Source organism: Budorcas taxicolor, chromosome 16, assembly GCF_023091745.1.
Source record: "Budorcas taxicolor isolate Tak-1 chromosome 16, Takin1.1, whole genome shotgun sequence".
NCBI lineage: Eukaryota > Metazoa > Chordata > Mammalia > Artiodactyla > Bovidae > Budorcas > Budorcas taxicolor.
In genome coordinates this window covers 2,779,761-2,800,513 of record NC_068925.1, presented here as the reverse complement: position 1 = coordinate 2,800,513, position 20,753 = coordinate 2,779,761, and the positions used below count along the sequence as shown (strand labels likewise).

At 49.9% G+C, this 20,753-nt stretch overlaps 1 long non-coding RNA gene across 1 annotated transcript; it reads left to right on the top strand.

Moving 5' to 3' along the window:
* Positions 1-1,968: 1,968 nt before the first annotated feature.
* On the top strand, positions 1,969-20,431 carry LOC128061887 (uncharacterized). The gene is made up of 3 exons (XR_008200750.1): positions 1,969-2,017; positions 15,688-15,818; positions 20,303-20,431. It is a non-coding gene; the product is annotated as an uncharacterized LOC128061887 (long non-coding RNA).
* Positions 20,432-20,753: the final 322 nt, after the last annotated feature.

Below are 20,753 nucleotides of genomic sequence, written 5' to 3'. Positions count from 1 at the left end.
TCCCTGGGCGCTCCAGCTCTCTGGAGGAGATGGGAACCCATCTCTTCTCTCTGAACTGGCTCACCTTTGCGGGACCGGGGAGTCGTTTGGAAGATGAGAGCCTGGCCAGAGACCGCGGGCCGCTGTTGCGCGGCCTCCGGCCCCGCGGGGCCCTCAGGAGTCTGCGCCCTACAAGGGCTGCGCTTCCGGCGGTCGGGTAGTCACGCGTAGCGGCCACGTCAGCGTCGGCGAGCGGGCGGCCGCGACTCGGCTGGGAGAGCGGTGACGCTGGCCGGGGAGGGGAGGGGGAGGGGAGGGGGAGGGGGAGGGGGAGGGGAGGGGGAGGGGGAGGGGAGGGGGAGGGGGAGGGGGAGGGGAGGGGGAGGCCCCGACGAGGCCGGGAGAGCGGTGACGCTGGCCGGGGAGGGGAGGGGGAGGGGAGGGGAGGGGGAGGGGAGGGGGAGGGGAGGGGGAGGGGAGGAGGGGGAGGCCCCGACGAGGCCGGGAGAGCGGTGACGCTGGCCGGGGAGAGGGAGGGGGAAGGAGTGGGAGGGGAGGGGAAGGGACGGGAGGGGAGGAGGAGGAGGGGAGGGGAGGAGGAGGAGGGGAGGAGGAGGAGGGGAAGAGGAGGAGGGGAGGAGGAGGAGGGGAGGAGGGGGAGGCCCCGACGAGGCTGGGAGAGCGGTGACGCTGGTGGGGGAGAGGGAGAGGGAAGGAGGGGGGGAGGGGAGGAGGAGGGGGGAGGGGAGGAGGAGGGGAGGAGGAGGGGAGGAGGGGCAGGCCCCGACGAGGCTGGGAGAGCGGTGACGCTGGTGGGGGAGAGGGAGGGGGAAGGAGGGGGAAGGGGAGGGGAGGAGGAGGGGAGGAGGGGCAGGCCCCGACGAGGCCGGGAGAGCGGTGACGCTGGCCGGGGAGGGGAGGGGGAGGGGAGGGGAGAGGGAGGGGAGGGGGAGGGGAGGGGGAGGGGAGGGGGAGGGGAGGAGGGGGAGGCCCCGACGAGGCCGGGAGAGCGGTGACGCTGGCCGGGGAGAGGGAGGGGGAAGGAGTGGGAGGGGAGGGGAAGGGACGGGAGGGGAGGAGGAGGAGGGGAGGAGGAGGAGGGGAAGAGGAGGAGGGGAGGAGGAGGAGGGGAGGAGGGGGAGGCCCCGACGAGGCTGGGAGAGCCCTGATGCTGGCGGGGGAGAGGGAGAGGGAAGGAGGGGGGAGGGGAGGAGGAGGGGGGAGGGGAGGAGGAGGGGAGGAGGAGGGGAGGAGGGGCAGGCCCCGACGAGGCTGGGAGAGCGGTGACGCTGGTGGGGGAGAGGGAGGGGGAAGGAGGGGGAAGGGGAGGGGAGGAGGAGGGGAGGAGGGGCAGGCCCCGACGAGGCTGGGAGAGCGGTGACGCTGGCCGGGGAGAGGGAGGGGGAGGAGAAAAGTGGCGGGGGGAGCTGGCGGCCTCCACGAGGCTGGGAGAGCGGTGACGCTGGCCGGGGAGAGGGAGGGGAAGGAGTGGGGAGGAGAGGGGAGGAGTCGGGGGGGGGAGGAGGAGGGGAAAAGTGGCCGGGGGAGGGGGCGGCCCCTAGGAGGCTGGGGGAGTGGTGACGCTGGGGGAGCGGTGACGCTGGTCGGGGGACGGAGAGGTGGGAGGGGGATGAGGGGAGGGAGAGGGGGGAGGTGGGTAAGGGGAGGGAGGGGGGGAGGGGAGGAGGGGGAGGGGCGGGGAAGGGAGGGGGCGGCCGCGACTCGACTGGGAAAACAACTCGACTGGGAAAGCGGTGACGCTGGCGGGGGCGGGGGCGGGGCAAGGGGGAGGGGTGGGGGAGGGCCGGCAAGGTTAACTCGTGCCGGCGCGGCCAGTTCTGAACTTCCTCTTTACTCTGTGTGTGTAAATGTGGGTTCACCTCGGGGGTCGCATGCGTGACTACTTTCCGTCCCTGTGAGGGGTCAGGTGTTTGTATTCTGGGCAGTCTGTTTTGTCCCTAGTTGTCAAGCATGCCTATTTCACCTTACAGCCATGGTGTATATTTTCGCCTTGGAGACAGATGAGCCACTTTGTTGGGTAAGACAATCGCAGCTCTCCATTGTTTCTCTTGTTAAACAATCGAAAAGAGTCTTGGTACTTGTGCTTCCAGAGACTCTCAGACCTCGACAGTCTCACTGGAGGCACTGCTGTAAGGGACTGGCTTCCCTTTAACCCAGCAGCCTCCTCTGGCTGACTCTGTGCGACCCCATGGACTGTAGCCCACCAGGCTCCCCTGTCCATGGGATTCTCCAGGCAAGAATTCTGGAGTGGGTTGCCATGCTCTCTTCCATGGCATCTTCCAAACCCAGGGATCGAACCCAGGTCTCCTGCATTGCAGGCGGATTCTTTACCCTCTGAGCCACCAGTGAATCCCCCACCGTCCTAGCCAAATCAAATAAAAACAGGTCAGCTCTGGAGCTGAAGGAGAAGAAGCAGAAAAGAAGTCAAGATGCCTAGGGCCAGGTGCTAAGTCACTTCAGTCATGTCTGAGTCTTTGTGATCCTATGGACTCACCAGCTCACCAGGCTCCTCTGTCCATGGGATTTTCCAGGCAAGAATACTGGAGTGGGTTGCCATTTCCTTCTCCAGGTCAGTAAACAGAAAAGGAAGAGAAATCACAAGAGAAGCTCAAGGCTCACATTTCAACCAGGCTTCATGGAGCCTCCAGTGTGTGTGTGTGTGTGTGTGTGTGTGTGTGTGTGTCTGTGTCTGTGTGTGTGTGTCTGTGTGTGTGTCTGTGTGTGTCTGTGTGTGTCTGTGTGTCTGTGTGTGTGTGTCTGTGTGTGTGTGTCTGTGTGTGTGTCTGTATGTGTGTCTGTGTGTGTGTCTGTGTCTGTGTGTCTGTGTCTGTGTGTGTGTGTGTGTGTCTGTGTGTGTGTGTGTGTCTGTGTGTGTGTGTGTGTGTGTGTGTGTGTGTGTGTGTGTGTGTGTATGCCAGGAGTCCGGGAACTGCTCATTTCTGAGTTCAGCTTGCCAGGGTGGAACCTCTTGGAGTGCCTCCCTCCCCCAGGCCTGCCTTGTCTCAACTGACGTTGGGAGGGAGGAATGGGTGAGGGGAACAATGGGTGGTAAAGGGATTCTAAAAGGAAGCGAGGGGGGTTACACAATAGAGGGTGTGGCAGAAACAGGACATGGAAGAGTCAGAAACCCAGCCCGAGGCTGGGGTGCAGGGGCACTTGGCTGCGTACTGGAGGAGCTCAGGCATAGGGGAAAGTCCCCAGGGCCTCCCAGACTGTCCCTTTGCACCCACGCACTCTCCTTCCGCTAAAGACTCACTTCCTCTCTCATTCCCCTGGTAGAGAACTGTCTGGGTGAAACTGTACACCACCCCAAGCTTTGGCCCCAGTCAGAGAGTGGGAGTCAGAGGCATGGAGACAGTGACCTTTCTTGTCACGGGATCTGCCCAGGATGTGGCCACTTTGTTCTTTGCCGTGGCTGCAGAAATCACCCTACTGCTGAGGCCTAGGCTGGTGGGGTGGGGGCAATGGTGGGGCAGTAAAAATGTTTTAAGCCTAGGAATTTAAGACAATGAAGAACAGTTCAATTCAGTTCAGTTGCTCAGTCGTGTCCGACTCTTCGACCCCATGGAATACAGCACGCCAGGCTTCCCTGTCCATCACCAACTCCTGGAGCTTACTCAAACTCATGTTCATCGATTCGGTGATGCCATCTCACCCTCTGTCGTCCCCTTCTCCTCCTGCCCTCAGTCTTTCCCAGCATTAGGGTCTTTTCCAGTGAGTCAGCTCTTCATGTCAGGTGGCCAAAGTACTGGAGTTTCAGCTTCACGAACAGTCCTTCCAATGAATATTCAGGACTGATTTCCTTTAGGATGGACTGGTTGGATCTCCTTGCTGTCCAAGAGACTCTCAAGAGCCTTCTCCAACACCACAGTTCAAAAGCATCAGTTCTTCGGCACTCAGATGTCTTTATAGACCAACTCTCACATCCATATGTGACTACTGGAAAAACCGAAACTTTGACTAGACGGACCTTTGTTGGCAAAGTAATGTCAGTTTTCCCCTCAGTAAGTCTCTCCCATCAGGAAGCTTCCATAAGCCTCTTATCCTTCTCCATTGGTGTGCAGACAGAAAGAAAACCACAATCACAGAAAACTAACCAATCTGACCACATGGACCACAGCCTTGTTTAACTATAGGGAAACTATAAGCCATGCTATGTAGGGCCACCCAAGATGGACTGGTCATGGTGCAGGGTTCTGACAAAACGTGGTCCACTGGAGAAGGGAATGGCAAACCAGTATTCTTGCCTTGAGAAGCACATGAACAGTGTGAAGAACATTGGCCTTCCTTTCTCAGGCACCAGCTATAGAGGAATAAAAACAATGGGGTAGCATTTGTATCTCACCTGGGCAGTAGTGCACAGTGGTTATAAGAATGGCCTTGGGAGTCCCGTGAGTCTCAGGAAAGTTCTGAATTTCAAGCTCCTTGTCTGAAAAATAGAAACAAAAATATTTATCTTATTAATTCTTTTGAGGGTTAAAGATGATCATGTTTCTAAAGCATTTTGTACATTAATCCCTTCCACAGTATTTATGTATCTGGCACAAGGTAAACAATAAATAGTAACTGTCATTACCAATAATAGTGGTAGCAGTAATAGACCTCCTCTCCAGGCCCCACATGGAAAGTTGGCCAGCAACACCAGGTGTTCCAGGGCTGCCTTTGGGTCCCTGTCCCTCAGTTTTCTTCCCCCTCTGATACCTCATCACCTCTGCCACTTTCTCCTCCATCCTGATTCCAGCCGGGCCTCAAAGAAATGACCGTGAGTGCAGAAGCACAAAATAGGTGTTTCCATGCTGGCTATACCTTTCCTGGGGCCTCAAGCTCCTTGTCACTGAAATAGAGGAGAATCCTTTCTGGCTGGTGTCCATTTTCGTGAAAGTCAAAGGACTGAAAAATTTGTGAAAAAACTGAAAACTGTCCCCCTGGACCAACTCTGTACTTGGCGAATTCTTTCTGAGCCGCAGCTCCTATACCTAACCACCCGCTCCCCCACCCCCCCACCACACACACACATGCGCGCGTGCGCACACACACGCACATGCACACGCACACACACACGCGCTATGCTTCAGCCGTCATGGCTTTCCTTTAATCTAGTAGTGATGGAACCGGAAGGCGGTGGCACAGTAGATTTGGGGAAGCAGTCTGTGTCCCCTGGGAGCTTGTGGAGGACAGGAGGGCAGAAAGAGGGGAGGAGGGGAGCCAAGTCCTGGCCCTGCTCAGACTCAGGGATTCCTGCTGTTCCCATCACACAAAGCCCAAGATGAGCCCCATTTCTTCAGGGTACATTTGCTGATTGGTCTTCCTCTAGGTTTCCAGGGCTGGGAGAAAGCTCTGCCAGCCTCTAATCCCTGCCTCTCCATTCTTCCCAGGAGGAGAGCAAGTGTTCCAACAGGGAAGCCCCTTGACAACAGGTTCTACTTCCTCATGCAAGAGATCTAATCCACCCCCACTCCTCTGCCCCACACCCTCACCCAGGCAGCCCATTTCCTCTCCTGCTGGTTCCTGGAAACAAAGAACCGCCCTCTTTGGTAGTAAAATAGGACACTAGTTCATCTTACGCCTGCTTCTGGCCTCCAAAATCCCAGACTCAGTCACGCACCTCTCAGGCTAGGCCTCCACGCTCAGGCCTGGGGCTGCCCGCCCCCCATCTCTGTTGGGCATGGAGCCGCCCCCACGGGGTGGGCAGCCTGGCCCCAGCTTGGCCTGAGGACCCCTGGCTGCTCCTGCTGCTGTCCAGCCACCAGCCCTCATCAGCATGGCCCCCGTACTTTTTACCACTGTGATTTTACAAGGCCTGCAGTGGTCCTTGCCCAAAGTTGGGAGGAAGCTGCCTTTGTAGAAGACAAGGCTTCCTGCTCCGTAAGCTTTTACAAGACTTCCCCAAGCAAACTGCCACATAAGAGAAAGAACTTGAGTCAGAAGCCACTTGAGTTCTTGGCTGCTCAGAAACGTCTCTAAGCCTCAGTTTCCTCGTCTGAGAAATGAGGGTGGAGGAATCTGTTTACAGAGTGGTCATCAGGGTCAAATGAGGTGTGGTTGTGAAGATGTAAGCGGTGTAAGCAGCATGTTGTTACTTCTGCCTGCCACTCACATAGAGCCCGGGTCACCACCATCTCCAAAAGGGAGATAGATATCTTCCTCAAACATCTAGTCTGCCCTCCTTGGGCAGCTACTGTGTCCTCAGGACTTACCCAAATTGTACCATGGAGAAGAGTGTCTGTTACTTAAGGGTGTGGGAAACATCTTTAAGCTTTTTTCCATGGTTTGTGTGCTTGTCTTACCTGCTTCCCTTCAGGCATGGCTCAGATGGGAAAGAATCTGCCTGCGATGCGGGAGACCCACCCAGGTTTGATCCTTGTGTAGGGAAGATCCCCTGGAGAAGGAAATGCCAATCCACTCCAGTGTTTTTCTCTGGAGAGTTCCTTGGACAGACGAGTCTGGTGGGCTACTCCATGGGGTCGAAGAGTCAGATGTGACTGAGTGACTACACTTTCTTTCTTTGTGTGCTCGTCTTATCTGCTTCTACCTCTTTCTCAGCATCCTGAAAATTTAAGCTCATTCCTGCTGTTACCCCACAGTGCAGAGTACCAAGTACACTGAACTGAAGTGTGTACTTGGGAGAGGGCAAAGAGCCAGGCAGCTTCCTGGGGGTAAAACTTTATTTTTAACACATGAGGCTTCATAAACAAGTCAAGTTTTGGCTGTAGAGGGGTTTTGTATATTTTGAACTTATGGATCAAGCTAATTTGAGATCCACTAGGCATTCAAAAAGGCAGCTGCCTCCAGGAGGAGGCCAGATAGTGAAAGTCACTTGGTTGTGTCTGACTCTTTGTGACCCTATGGACTATGCAATCCATGGAATTCTCCAGGCTGGAATATGGGAGTGGGTAGCCAGTTCCCTTCTCCAGGGGATCTTCCCAATCTAGGGATTGAACTCAAGTCTCCCGCATTGCAGGCAGATTCTTTACCAGCTGAGCCACCAGGCAACTGAGCAAAGCCAAGCCCTGTGGTAGAGTGGGGGTCCGGGGGGGGGGGGGAGTCCCTCCTTTTAGAGGATAAAGTTTCACGGTTCCAGCTCTGAAGAGTGTCCCTCCCAGGCCATCTCATCTCTCAGAGATGTGGCAGAGAGCAAGCATACCCAGCAGCTTCCTGTCCAAAAGCTGGCTGGCACTGCATGCCATCAGTGAGCTGCCCTTAGTTGCTGAGGCACATGAGCCCCTGGGGTGTGAATCCTTGGCCAAATAAACTCCCTGCTGCCTCAAGGAGCAGAAGGTTCTAGAAGGCACAGGATAGCTTTGTTCCTGGCTTATCAAGCAGACCTAGAACTGGAATGGAGACGGGTTTTGAATCTCTCTCCAAAGGTCCAGAGAAATTTCCTTGCAGTTGGTCATTGTAACAAGAGCTGCTCTTCACTCAGCAAGCACCCCGAGAATGATCTTCTGTAATAGAGTCAGAACTGTGTAATGAGGGGTCTGGGTTCAGGCTGTGGTGTCAGATTGCTTGGGCTCAAACCTTAGTTTGAACAAGCAACCTAATATTCTCTGTGCCTCAACCTTCTCATCTGTAAAATGGGAACTACAGGAGTTTCTATCACATAGGATCGTCTGTGACTGATAGGTAAGGGGTACATAACACTTAGGGCTCAATGAATACTATTATTATGAGGAAGAACTTTAAGAAGTCTCCTGTTTCTCTGCTATTATGAAAGAAAATTCTCTCCCTGATTCTGACACTTCACATACACACACACACACACACACACACACACACACACACACACATCTTTTGGCTTCTGAACTCCTGGTTCAGCAAGAGCAAAAAGTTCAGTCCCTTCCTCTGGGTGACGATGGCATAGCAGTCGCTCTGGGCACCAGGCGGTAGAAGGTCTGAGAATCTTTTCAGTGTAAGAAGTCTGCCTGGCGGAGCATCCCTGACCTGGTTCTTTTCAGTCCCTCACCTGACATATTTTCTATGATGACAGTGTCTATACTCCAGAACTTTCACATATGTTGTGTCATTTAACCTCTAGAATGGTCCCATGGAATAGCCTGTAAAGATATTATCAGAGAGGCCCCCTGGGACCTCCGCTCTAGCAGGCCACTCAGAGTGAGGAGGGGCCCGTCCAGCGTGGCCCTGGGCTATTCCACTGCAGAAGCTGCAAGGCGGCTCCATGGGGGCAGAGCTCAGGGTCCCACAAGGACAGGGGGACTTAATAACAGGTAGTGGGCTATTTGGGAGCAGACAGTGTGAAGGGAAAAGGGCTACTCCTTTCCCCTCCTCAAATCCTCTCACTTAACCCCTGACCTCGCAGGGTACAGGAACTAGGGACAATACCACTAGAACCCAGATCGCAGAGCTGAGTGCCCTTCAGCCTACAAACAAGAAACGTCAGGTGCCCTGGGGGCGGCAGTGCTGGCCTGAATGTCCAAAGAGCTGGCTAGGTCCAGGTCCACCCTGGGCAGACTGTGTGGCTGACAGTCAGTCACACAACCTCTGGTCACCCGAGCAGGGCTGTGTCCTGCCCTGCTCACAGAGAAGGGGGACAGAGGCTGGTCATCCAGCATGGAGCCTGGACTCAGAGCCCTGTGAACTTTCAGGCTCTGCCATCAATTTGCTGAGTTTCAGTCCCTTCCATTACACAGTGAGTGAGTGTGTTGAACCAATTGTTGCTAAGGTCCCTGTGAGCTTCAACAGGCTGTGATGACCTTCTCTTCACAAAATGACCTCAACTCCTTTCATCTTTTGTAATTTGCCTTTAGTTCATTGATCCAATTTACATCCTTAAAAAAATTTTTTTTTTTTTTTCAATTTAATTCAACGTTCTCCAAACAACTCTTATATGCTAGACATTGAGCTGGGTACTAGAAAATCAGTAGTGCCAAGATAGCTATTTTCAAGGTGCTTCCAGACTAGTGGGGTAAGATAGACAGTTCAGTTCAGTTCAGTTCAGTCGCTCAGTCATGTCCGACTCTTTGTGACCCCATGAGGTGCAGTACGCCAGGCCTCCCTGTACAGCAACTCCCAGAGCCTAGCCAAACTCGTGTCCATTGAGTCGGTGATGCCATCCAAGCATCTCAAGCACTCTGTAATGCAGTCAGGGTTTCTGGAAGTCACAGGAGTCAGGGAAAAGATCCCACCAGGCCAAAGCGGGTGTCCCTGGGAAGAAACTCATCCCCCTCCAGGAGGAAGGGAGGGGAAGGAAGATTAACCTTGAGTACTGACCTCTTTTGGCCAAACTCTGTGCTAGATATCTTATGAATGCTTCTTCATTTCATCCTTATAACAGTCTTTGGAATTAAGTATTAAGCCCATTTTATTCTTGAACAGCAACTTAGCATGCATGCCCATAATCGAGCAGACTAAGATTCAGGGTACTTAAAGCCAGCAGTTCAGTTCAGTTCAGTTCAGTCGCTCAGTCGTGTCCGACTCTATGTGACCCCATGAATTGCAGCACGCCAGGCCTCCCTGTCCATCACCAACTCCTGGAGTTCACTCAGACTCGTGTCCATTGAGTCAGGGATGCCATCCAGCCATCTCATTCTCTGTTGTCCCCTTCTCCTCCTGCCCACAATCCCTCCCAGCATCAGAGTCTTTTCCAATGAGTCAACTCTTCCCATGAGGTGGCCAAAGTACTGGAGTTTCAGCTTCAGCATCATTCCCTCCAAAGAAATCCCAGGGTTGATCTCCTTCAGAATGGACTGGTTGGAGAGTCTCCCTCCAAGGGACTCTCAAGAGTCTTCTGCAACACCACAATTCAAAAGCATCAATTCTTTGGCGCTCAGCTTTCTTCACAGTCCAACTCTCACATCCATACATGACCACAGGAAAAACCATAGCCTTGACTAGACGGACCTTTGTTGGCAAAGTAATGTCTCTGGTTTTGAATATGGTATCTAGGTTAGTCATAAATTTTCTTTCAAGGAGTAAGTGTCTTTTAATTTCATGGCTGCAGTCACCATCTGCTGTGATTTTGGAGCCTCAAAAATAAAGTCTGACACTGTTTTCACTGTTTCCCCATCTATTTCCCATGAAGTGATGGGACCAGATGCCATGATCTTTGTTTTCTGAATGTTGAGCTGTAAGCCAACTTTTTCACTCTCCACTTTCACTTTCATCAAGAGGCTTTTTAGCTCCTTTTCAATTTCTGCCATAAGGGTGGTGTCATCTGCATATCCGAAGTTATTGATATTTCTCCCGGCAATCTTGATTCCAGCTTGTGCTTCTTCCAGCCCAGGGTTTCTCATGATGTACTCTGCATAGAAGTTAAATAAGCAGGGTGACAATATACAGCGTTGACGTACTCCTTTTCCTATTTGGAACCAGTCTGTTATTCCATGTCCAGTTCTGACTGTTGCTTCCTGACCTGCATATAGGTTTCTCAAGAGGCAGGTCAGGTGGTCTGGTATTCCCATCTCTTTCAGAATTTTCCACGTCAGCCTGACTCTAGAGGCCATGCTTTTTCTGTCCAACTGACAGAATGTGAAGGGCGTGAGTAGTTGAGACTGAATGCTGCTCAGTATGAGCCCTGCTGACCTTTGCTAAATCTTCCTTGTCCCTCCCTCTGGCCAACAGGAGAAGTGCCACCACTTTCTTCCATGGGTTGGTTTCCATCCATGTTTAATGGCCCAGCTGCTCTGGTCTCCCTGTTTCCCTGCAGACTAGCCAGGGAGTTTCACTGCAGCTGAGCAGCATGCTCTGACCTGTCCATGTTTAATGGCAGCAAGAATCTTATCTCAGTTTCCTAAATTGTTCGGGTTACCCTGGCACAGGGAGCTGGGCATTGGGGGAGGCAGCAGATGGCAGATTCTTCAGTCACTTCTTTGCTATGCAGAAGGAAGAGAAATTATTGGAGCATAAAATATGAAACGGCAGGAGGCATGGAGGGTGGCATGGAGACACACAAGAGTGGGGACAGAACACCCAGCTGCAGGTTTGTATGGCTCTGACCGTTCTCTTCTCCACCCTGCCTCCTCTCAGCCATTTCCAGCAGCAATTGCACTGGGTCTTTTCACTGCCTGTTCACAGAGTCTTCTTGGGAGACCCAAAACTTGTTGGGGAGGAGGTGTGAGTGGATGTATTTCTATAGGGCTTAAACACACATTTCTTTTAAGCCCAATCTTGTGCCCCCAGAACATCTGAATCTGTTTATTTCCAGCGGGAAACACAGCAACATTTGCCACCCTTTTTTTTTTTTTTTTGGTAGTTATTTATTTATTTATTTATTTTAAAATTGAATTTTTATTTTTACTTTATTTTACTTTACAATACTGTATTGGTTTTGCCATACATTGACATGAATCCACCACGGGTGTACATGTGTTCCCAAATATGAACCCCCCCTCCCACCTCCCTCCCCATAACATCTCTCTTACGAACTGTTGAAAACAGGGACACAGACGTGTTGCAAAGGTCACACTGACCATATTTCAGCAGAACCCTGCCGCTAGCCCATGAGTCCTGGATCCTGCCGCTAGAGTGCCCTGAGTGGGGAGGACAGGGTCCAGTCCTACCCCCGGTGCCCATGGAATGCCTGGAGCAGATAGTCAAGGTCTATTTGCAGAGTAGAAAGTCATGATTCAAACACAGCAGCAGAGACCACTCAGATGTTATTTACAAGCCCAGTTTCCAAGCTGAGAGGGAGGGGAATGGATTTGCTGCTTTCTCCAGCCTCTCCTGCTCTCTGGCTTTCTCACACCCTGTCACCAGTCCTTGCCTTTCTGTCTTCTTTCGACTACTCAAGAGCACCCAGGAGCATCTTATGTGTCACTCCCAGCTGGGAGCCCAGAGAGCGTGTTCTCAGGACAGAGAGAGGTGCTTGGGAGTGGGGCCCAGGGCTCACCACTAGTGACAAAGGGTCAAGAGAGGTTCCTAGTCATGGGATTGGTGGGGCAAGGGGGGCAGAGAGGTCCCACTGAGTGGGTAGACATGGCCCTGCCCCATAGGGCCTCTGTCTGGTGGAAGTTAAAGAGGGCAGGATCCTTTCTTAGGAAGACTTCTTGGGAAGCAGGTGGGAAATAAGGACAGGAAAGGGTGATTTCATATTTACTTCACTCCCAATTCAAATGGGAAGAAAGCCAGTTGAATAAGTAAAAAATGGGGCCAGCATACAAATAAATGTTCACAAACATTGGACCCTTGATTCCTAGGTTGGGATTTTGAAGGTTAAACCTCTAGAACTGGGAAATCCTGAATGATGTTCCTGAGACGTATCAGGACTGAAGGCATGATAGAGATGGAACTGACTCTGCTGTGGAAATGTTATGCTACCTCGTATACGTGGGGTTTACACACTGATGAAATCCCTTTTTCTGATCTGTTCATTGATCTCTCAGCACACAAGTTTGGCCTTCCCACCAACACTTCATAGTCTTTATCCCTGAAATAGCCCTGATTCTGAAATGCATGTCACATGTATAATAATGTTCCCTATCTTTAAATATTATGAGAATTAAATGAGATAATCCTTGGGGAATGCTTCGAACTGCACTTAGCACACCGTAAATATTATATTAATGTGAGCTATTATTCCTGGAGGTAATAGTAAGAGGAAATAGGTAGGCAATTTAGTTCCAACATCAAGGCATGTTGCTGTGTAGTCCCCCGTCCATAGTTAATCTGTGTACACAGTAAAGGAAAACTCTGTTCAGCCCCTTCTGTGCCCTCGCATACACCAAGCCCTGAATATATCTGCATTCCATGTGCTTTTCTTTCATAAAGCCACAGACTCATGACTCAGGGGGCCTCTACTATAATGTAGCTACTGGTAGTTCAGTTCAGTTGCTCAGTCTTTGTCACCCATGGACTGCAGCACGCCAGGCCTCCCTGTCCATCACCAACTCCTGGAGTTTACTCAAACCCATGTCCATCGAGTCAGTGATGCCATCCAGCCATCTCACCCTCTGTTGTCCCCTTCTCCTCCCACCTTCAATATTTCCCAGCATCAGGGTCTTTTCCAATGAGTCACTTCTTTGCATCATGTGGCCAAAGTATTGGAGTTTCAGCTTCAGCATCAGTCCTTCCAATGAACATCCAGGACTGATCTCCTTTAGGATGGGCTAGTTGGATCTCCTTGCCGTCCAAGGGACTCTCAAGAGTCTTCTCCAACACCACAGTTCAAAAGCATCATTTCTTCAGCGTTCAGCTTGCTTTATAGTCCAACTCTCACATCCATACATGACTACTGGAAAAACCATAGCCTTGACTAGACAGACCTTTGTTGGCAAAGTAATGTCACTGCTTTTTAATATGCTGTCTAGGCTGGTCATAGCTTTTCTTCCAAGAAGCAAGTGTCTTTTAGTTTCATGGCTGCAGTCACATCTGTAGTGATTTTGGAGCCCAAGGAAATAAAGTCTGTCACTGTTTCCATTGTTTCTCCGTCTTTGCCATGAAGTGATGGGACCGGATGCCATGATCTTAGTTTTCTGAATGTTGAGCTTTAAGCCAACTTTTTCACTCTCCTCTTTCACTTTCATCACGAGGCTTTTTTGTTCTTCTTCACTTTCTGCCATAAGGGTGGTGTCATCTGCATATCTGAGGTTATTGACATTTCTCCCAGCAATCTTGATTCCAGCTTGTGTTTCATCCCTCCCAGCATTTCGCATGATGTGCTTTGAATAGAAGTGATGTAGGTACTGGCAGACGAAGGTAAATTAGACAGAGTCTGTTCTGTCAGCTGATGCCGCTAGTGGTAAAGAACCCACTTGTCGATGCAGGAGACATAAGAGACATGGGTTCAATCCCTGGGTTGGGAAGATTCCTTGGAGGAGGGCATGGCAACCCACTCCAGTATTCTCACCTGGAGAATCCCATGGACAGAGGAGTCTGGTTGGCTACAGTCCATAGGGTCACACATAGTCAGATACAACAGAAGCAACTTAGCACGCACGCGCATACTGTCAGCAAACTCACAGTCTATTTAGGGTGGAAGAAAGGAGGATGTCTGTGAAGGGTCCACTGACTGTGCAGCAGCCAACCTGGCCATCGGTGCTCAGATGATGGTACTGCCCCCTGGTGCTTCTTAGGGCTCAGAGAAGGAAAAGGGGGCCTGCTGGGTGAGAAGGGGCCTATAGAATGGATGGTGATTATAAGGCAAAAGGAAGGAAGTCCTGGGAGGGAAGACAATGCACCACTTGTTTTAAGCCCCATCACAATGCACCCCTGCTCTACAAAGTGGCCCAGCACTTAGGTCAGCCGGAGAAAGGTGCATAGGTGACTTAGGAGGAATTCTCCAGGATTGCTCTGCCAGTGGCTTCTGGAAGTCCCTGGAGGGCAAGGGTAATCTCACTGTAAGAGGATTACTATCTCTCTGCCCTCGCCTCCCTCAGTAATGAGCTCTTAGTGTGGAGGGCTTTGGATAAGGATTTAGTCATAGGACAAGTACTTAAAAAGCACTTACTCTGTGTCAGGTGTTTATGCATTGGGAATACAGCAACGAATAAAACAGATAAAAAATCCTTTCCTGGTGTGTACAAGGGGGTGGTGGAGGATCAGATAATACACAGGAAAGTAAGTGGAATATGTACATTCTATGTTAGATTACATTGTGGTAAGTGCTAAGGAGGAAAATAAAGCAGGGGAGGGGGTGAAACTTGAGACCAGGTGGCTGGGTTGTGAGAAGGCCGCAATCCCCACCCCAAGGAGGCCACTATCTGATGGGTGGCTCTCATTTATGTATAAAGAAGAATCTCCTGGCTTGCACAGAGAGTCTGATAGTAGGCCTGGAGCCGGGCCCAGAAGTGTGATGTCATGGACCCACACCGAGGAGCGTTGCTTTTTTGGGAAAACAAGTCCAAGAAGGGTAGCACTGATTTTTTCCTGAGAAAGTAACCTGTGGGAACCCCAAGAAAATGGAACAAAAGGCAGCTTCAGCAGTGTCCCCCTGCCTTCAAGTCCTAGGGTATCGTCACATGCCACTCCTTCCTGGAGTCTGTACTATGCCCCCGTCTCTCTAGCGAATAGGAGGAACTTGGAGTTCCCAGCCAAGCCCTTTACTGGGCAGGGCAGAGCTGGGTTGGGCTGGAAAAAGAGGAAAATCCAGTCTGAGGACAGAAGCATGGTTTGGGGTTCTGCTTCCTGAGTCAGCTCGGACTGCCTAGAGACAGCAAGGAGTGGCCCAAGCTCAGCCCAGACACTGCTGTCCCCATATTTTATAGCAATCTAAGTTTTCATCTTTTCATTTCAACAAAGTACTTACTGAACACGTACTTTGTGCCAGATATGGTTCTAGATATGGTTCACAGCAGTGAGCAAAACAGGCCTCTGCCTTCTTAGAGCTTATATTCTACTAGGGGAATAGATGGTGAACAAAATAATAAAAATGTCTTTCTATTAATGATAAAGGCTAATAATAAAGAGGGAAGTGGGACAGAAAGTTCAGTGAATATTGTTGAAAGTTTAGATGGAATAGCCAGTGAGAGTCTCCTGGAGAACGTGACTTTTGAAAATGAAGACTTTAGAATTCCAGGCCAAGGAAATGGCAAGTGCAAATGTACTGGGGCAGGGTGGTATGCAGCAGGTTTGAATTATAACACATTGGCCATTGTGGCTGAAGCTGGGAAAGGAAGGGGGAAAGTGAGGAGATGGAATGAGAGGTAACAGCAACCTTGTTGTCTGCAGTAGGGAAGGGAAACCAAAGGCGGATTGTGGCAGAAGAGTGATCTGATTTGATTTATGTTTTTAAAGGACTGCAGCTGGCAGCTGTGCTGAAAATAGATATGGGACAAGGAAGGAGGCAGAGAGACCAGAGAGGAGGCCACCAGAACATGTCTGTGGGAAACGACTGCAGTTTGAATTGGGCTATTAGCAGTCAAAAGGTAAAAAGTGGCTGGATATTTTAAAGGAGGATCCTGCGGGATTTGCTGATAGACAGAATGTGGGTTTTGAGAAAAATAGTATGTGCCTATGCCAGGAATACCAGACCATCCCACCTTCCTTCTGAGAAATCTGTATGAGGGTCAAGAAGCAACAGTTAGACCCGGACATGGAACAACAGACTGGTTCCAAATTTGGAAAAGAGTACATCAAGGCTGTATATTGTCACCCTGCTCATTTAACTTATGTGCAGAGTACATCATGAGAAATGCCGGGCTGGACAAAGCACAAGCTGGAATCAAGATTGCCGGGAGAAATATCAATAATCTCAGATATGCAGATGACCACCCTTCACAGAAAGCAAAGAGGAGCTGAAGAGCCTAAAATTTGGTTTAAAATTCAACATTCAGAAAACTAAGATCATGGCATCCAGTCCCATCACTTCATGGCAAAGACAGGGAAACAATGAGAACAGTGACAGACTTTATTTCCTTGGGCTCCAAAATCACTGCAGATGTGACTGCAGCCATGAAACTAAAAGACACTTGCTTCTTGGGAGAAAAGCTATGACCAACCTAGACAGCGTATTAAAAAGCAGTGACATTACTTTGCCAACAAAGGCCGTCTAGTCAAGGCTACGGTTTTTCCAGTGGTCATGTATGAATGTGAGAGTTGGGCCATAAAGAAAGATGAGCACCGAAGCACTGATGCTTTCGAACTATGATGTTGGAGAACTCTTGCGAGTCCCTTGGACTGCAAGGAGATCCAACCAGTCAATTCCAAAGAAATCAGTGCTGAATATTCATTGGAAGGACTGATGCTGAAGCTGAAGCTCCAATACTTTGGCCACCTGATGCGAAGAAGTGACTCATTTGAAAAGACCCTGATACTGGTAAAGATTGAAGGCAAGACGAGAAGGGGACGACAGAAGATGAGATGGTTGGATGGCATCACTGACTCGATGGACATGGGTCTGAGTAAACTCCAGGAGTTAGTGATGGACAGGGAGGCCTGGAGTGCTGTAGTCCATGGGGTAGCAAAGAGTCAGACATGACTGAGCAACTGAACTGATGCCAGGAAATCGCTTGCATACACATCATTAAATTTTCGCATAAGTGGAGTTCCCAGGTGGCTCAGTGGTAAAGAATCCTCCTGCCAATCCAGGAGATGTGGGTTTGGTCCTTGGTCCTGGAGGATCCCCTGGAGAAGGAAATGGCAACCCACTCCCGTGTTGTTGCCTGGAAGAGAGGAGTCTGGTGGGCTATGGTGAATGGAGTCTCAAAAGAGTCAGGCACAACCTAATGACTAAATAACAAAAACAGCAACCTTACAGATTAGGGGATTGGCAGAGAGGCTAAGAGACTGGAAAAATCCTGTGAGTAGCAGGTGGTGGAGCTGGTGTTTCAATCCACCCTTCCACCAAAAGCAGGCCCTAAGCCCTCAGCCGCTGTAAACATCCCACCCATCCACTCAGTAGCTCTCCAGTACACATCTACCCTGCTGCAGGCGCTGGCCCAGATGTTGAGGAGGCAGAAATGAGTAAGAGAGAGTTCTTGACCTTGGAGAGGTCATATGGGAGGAAGAGACAGATATGAATAGAAATACAACAGTGAGGTACGAGGGCAGAGTCCTAAACCCTCAGAGGAATGTGTAACTATGTCCCTGGGGACAGTGTGAGCTGGATGTGGAGACCAGGTAGGACTCTGCCAGGAGAATAAGGGATGGAAAACCTTTCCGGGCTGGGGGAACCGAATGTCAAGGAGAGTATGAGGCAGTCTGCTGCATTCAGAAGACTGGACATACAGGGATTTGGGAGAGGTTCAGGGAGCCCTGGGAAGCAGGACTGGGGCTGGAGCAGTTAGCTGGGCAGTCAGGCCTTCGGGGAAAAGCTTACCCTGAGGACAAGGGGAAATCCCTGCAGTCTTCCAAAGGGAAGAGAGGTGCTTAGGTCTGTTTTCCAAATATCTCTCTTCGCATCAGTGGATGCCAGGGAGAAGACAAAGTTTTCCCTCTTTCAGGAAGACGCGACTTGGGGAATCTGGTGAAATAGCGAGAACTGGCACCTGTTTCCAGGAAACAAACAGTGCTTTCCCACGTTTGTGCGCGTCGATAAATATGCCCAGCACTGGGCTGGTATTCATACACGGCCATGACAGCAGCCTGCCACACTCTGAGCTGCTCTGCCACTTTCTTCCCTTCTCTTGGTGTGCCTTAGTCCCATAGAGCGTCAAACTTCACCACCCATCAGGCAAGGCCAGTTTCTGTCTTATCACTATTTCCCTCACACACTAAAGTGAGTATTCAAACTGCAGTACAAAGGATGTGAGTTTGGCCTAAGGAGGGAATATGAAACCGTCAGATTCAGGCTGAGTGTGGACTGACTCCTAGCGGTGAGAAGTGGGACTTTGTTTGAAAATCTGACCCACATCCAATGGTTCAAGAACCAACCTGGTAGTGAATGTCTGAGAAAACTCTTCTCCCATCCACATCTGTGATCCTTCAAGTTAAATCAGTGTTTAGAGACAGAGACAGAGAAATACACATGTATGTGTATATATTTCATATATATATATATATATACACACACACAAGTGTATGTAAGTATGTATTATATATGTATATTTGTATCTATGGAAAGAGACAAAGACAGACACAGGAAACAGGCAGGGACAGACAGAGATAGAAGATGGGGCCATCAGATATTTTCAACCATGATAATCCTCAAGGTCCCAGTTAGGGCAGACCTGCTAAAATTGGTTCACAGAATTAATATTGATATGCAGCGGAGTCCAGCCCAATTCCCCTTCCATATTCCTAGCTCAGAAATTTGTATCCGCTTCTCTCCCTTATTGTCAGCTCTGGAGCAAACAAAAAAAAGCAAAAAAAAACCCGAGTTAGAGTGAAAAAGGGAAAACTCAGACTCACAGGGATTCTCAGAGTGGAGGTAGGCTCTCAGTCAGTTCAGTTCAGTCTCTCTCTCATGTCTGACTCTGCGATTACATGGACTGCAGCACGCCAGGCCTCCCTGTCCAGTGCCAACTCCCAGAGCTTGCTCAAACTCATGTCCATCAAGTCGGCGATGCCATCCAACCATTTCATCCTCTGTCGTCCCCTTCTCTTACCTTCAATCTTTCCCAGCATCAGGGTCTTTTCAAATTAGTCATTTCTTCACATCATGTGGCCAAAGTATTGGAGCTCCAGCATCAATCCTTCCAATGAATATTCAGGACTGATTTCCTTTAGGATTGACTGGTTTGATCTCCTTGCAGTCCAAGGGACTCTTAAGTGTATTCTCCAACACCACAGTTCAAAAGCATCAATTCATCAGCGTTCATCTTTCTTTATAGTCCAACTCTCACATCCATACATGACTACTGGGAAAACCATAGTTTTGACTAGACAGACCTTTGTTGGCAAAGTAATGTCTCTGCTTTTGAATATGCCGTCTAGGTTGGTCATAGCTTTTCTTCCAGGGAGCAAGCCTCTTTTAACTTCATGGCTGCAGTCACCATCCGCAGTGATTTTGGAGCCCAAGAAGTCTCTCACTGTTTCCACTGTTTCCCTATGGGCTTTTCCACCCATGGGCTCTAGGTGAGTGTTCACACCATCGTGATTATCTGGGTCATGAGGATCTTTTTTGCATAGTTCTTCTGTGTATTCTTGCCACCTCTTCTTAATATCTTCAGCTTCTGTTAGGTCCATGTCTGTCCTTTATTGTGCTTCTGTTCTGTTCCAGGCCAAAGAATTCAGGCTTCTGACAGTTCTTCTCAAGGCTGAGCCCTTCTCAGTGGTCGGGACCTGGGTGGGGAAGGGCTGGCCACCCACCTGCTCTCTGGAGCACTAGGCTTGGCGTCTCTCACCGGGCAGCCAAGCTGGGCTGTGTGTCAGCCACGCTGCCCTCCGTGGCCTTCCGGCTTGTCTGGGACCAGTAGAAACTGCGCTTATCTTGGGAGAGAGCTGAGTCCTGTTCTCCATATGACTTTAGAGTGAGGGATATGGTCCCTTACTGTTTAAGCCCCAATCTCTTTATCTGTAAAATGGGGATAAAATATTTGTTACTGCATGATATTACACCCACAATCTAAAAAAAAAAAATAAGAATAAAAAGCACAAACAAAACTCCAAGCTCATAGATGCAGAGAACTGGCTGGTGGTTGTCATTGGAAGGCTTTGGGTGAGCAAAATTGGTGAAGGGGGTTGAAAGGTTATCAAATTAGTAAGGTATGGGGGTTAACTAATGTACAGCATGGTGCTTACAGTTAATAATACTGTATTGCCTATTTGAAGTTTCTAATAGAGTAGATCTTAAGTGTGCTTATCCCAAGAAAAACAAATTTTTCTGTGTATGGTGGTAGATGTGATCATTTCACAGTATATGCAAATGCCGAATCATTATGTTGTATACTTAAAATTAAAATGTTATATGCCAATTATACTTCAATAAAGATTTAAAATTAAAAAAAAAAATCTGTTCTCCATTTTACAGATGATGAAACTGAGGCAGAGAGGTTAGGTCTCCTACCCAGGATTGGACCTAGGCCATCTGGCTCTGCAGTCTGTGCCTCTAACCTCACTTCTTTGCTGCCTTTCTTCATTCCCAAAATCAGTGGAGGGCTGCTGCAGTGTAATGAAAGCTTTTGATTAAGGACGTGAAACTCTAATATCTGAATAAAGCCATTCACTTTAACACTAAGTTTAAATTCCTGTTGCTTTGGTTGCATCGACTTTGGGTTGGAAGACAGTTGCCTCCGTGTCGAGGCTGGTGTAGGGCAAATCCTTGTGTTGCCCAAATATTCACGTGCAGAACCTAGGCCACAGTATAGACTGCTCCTTACCCAACGCCAGAGCACTGAAGCTGTGGAGGCGGTAAACCTCACAGCATTAGGGAATGGAGATGGTTGACTGCAGTCTACAGTCTGGTAGAATTTTAATTAAAT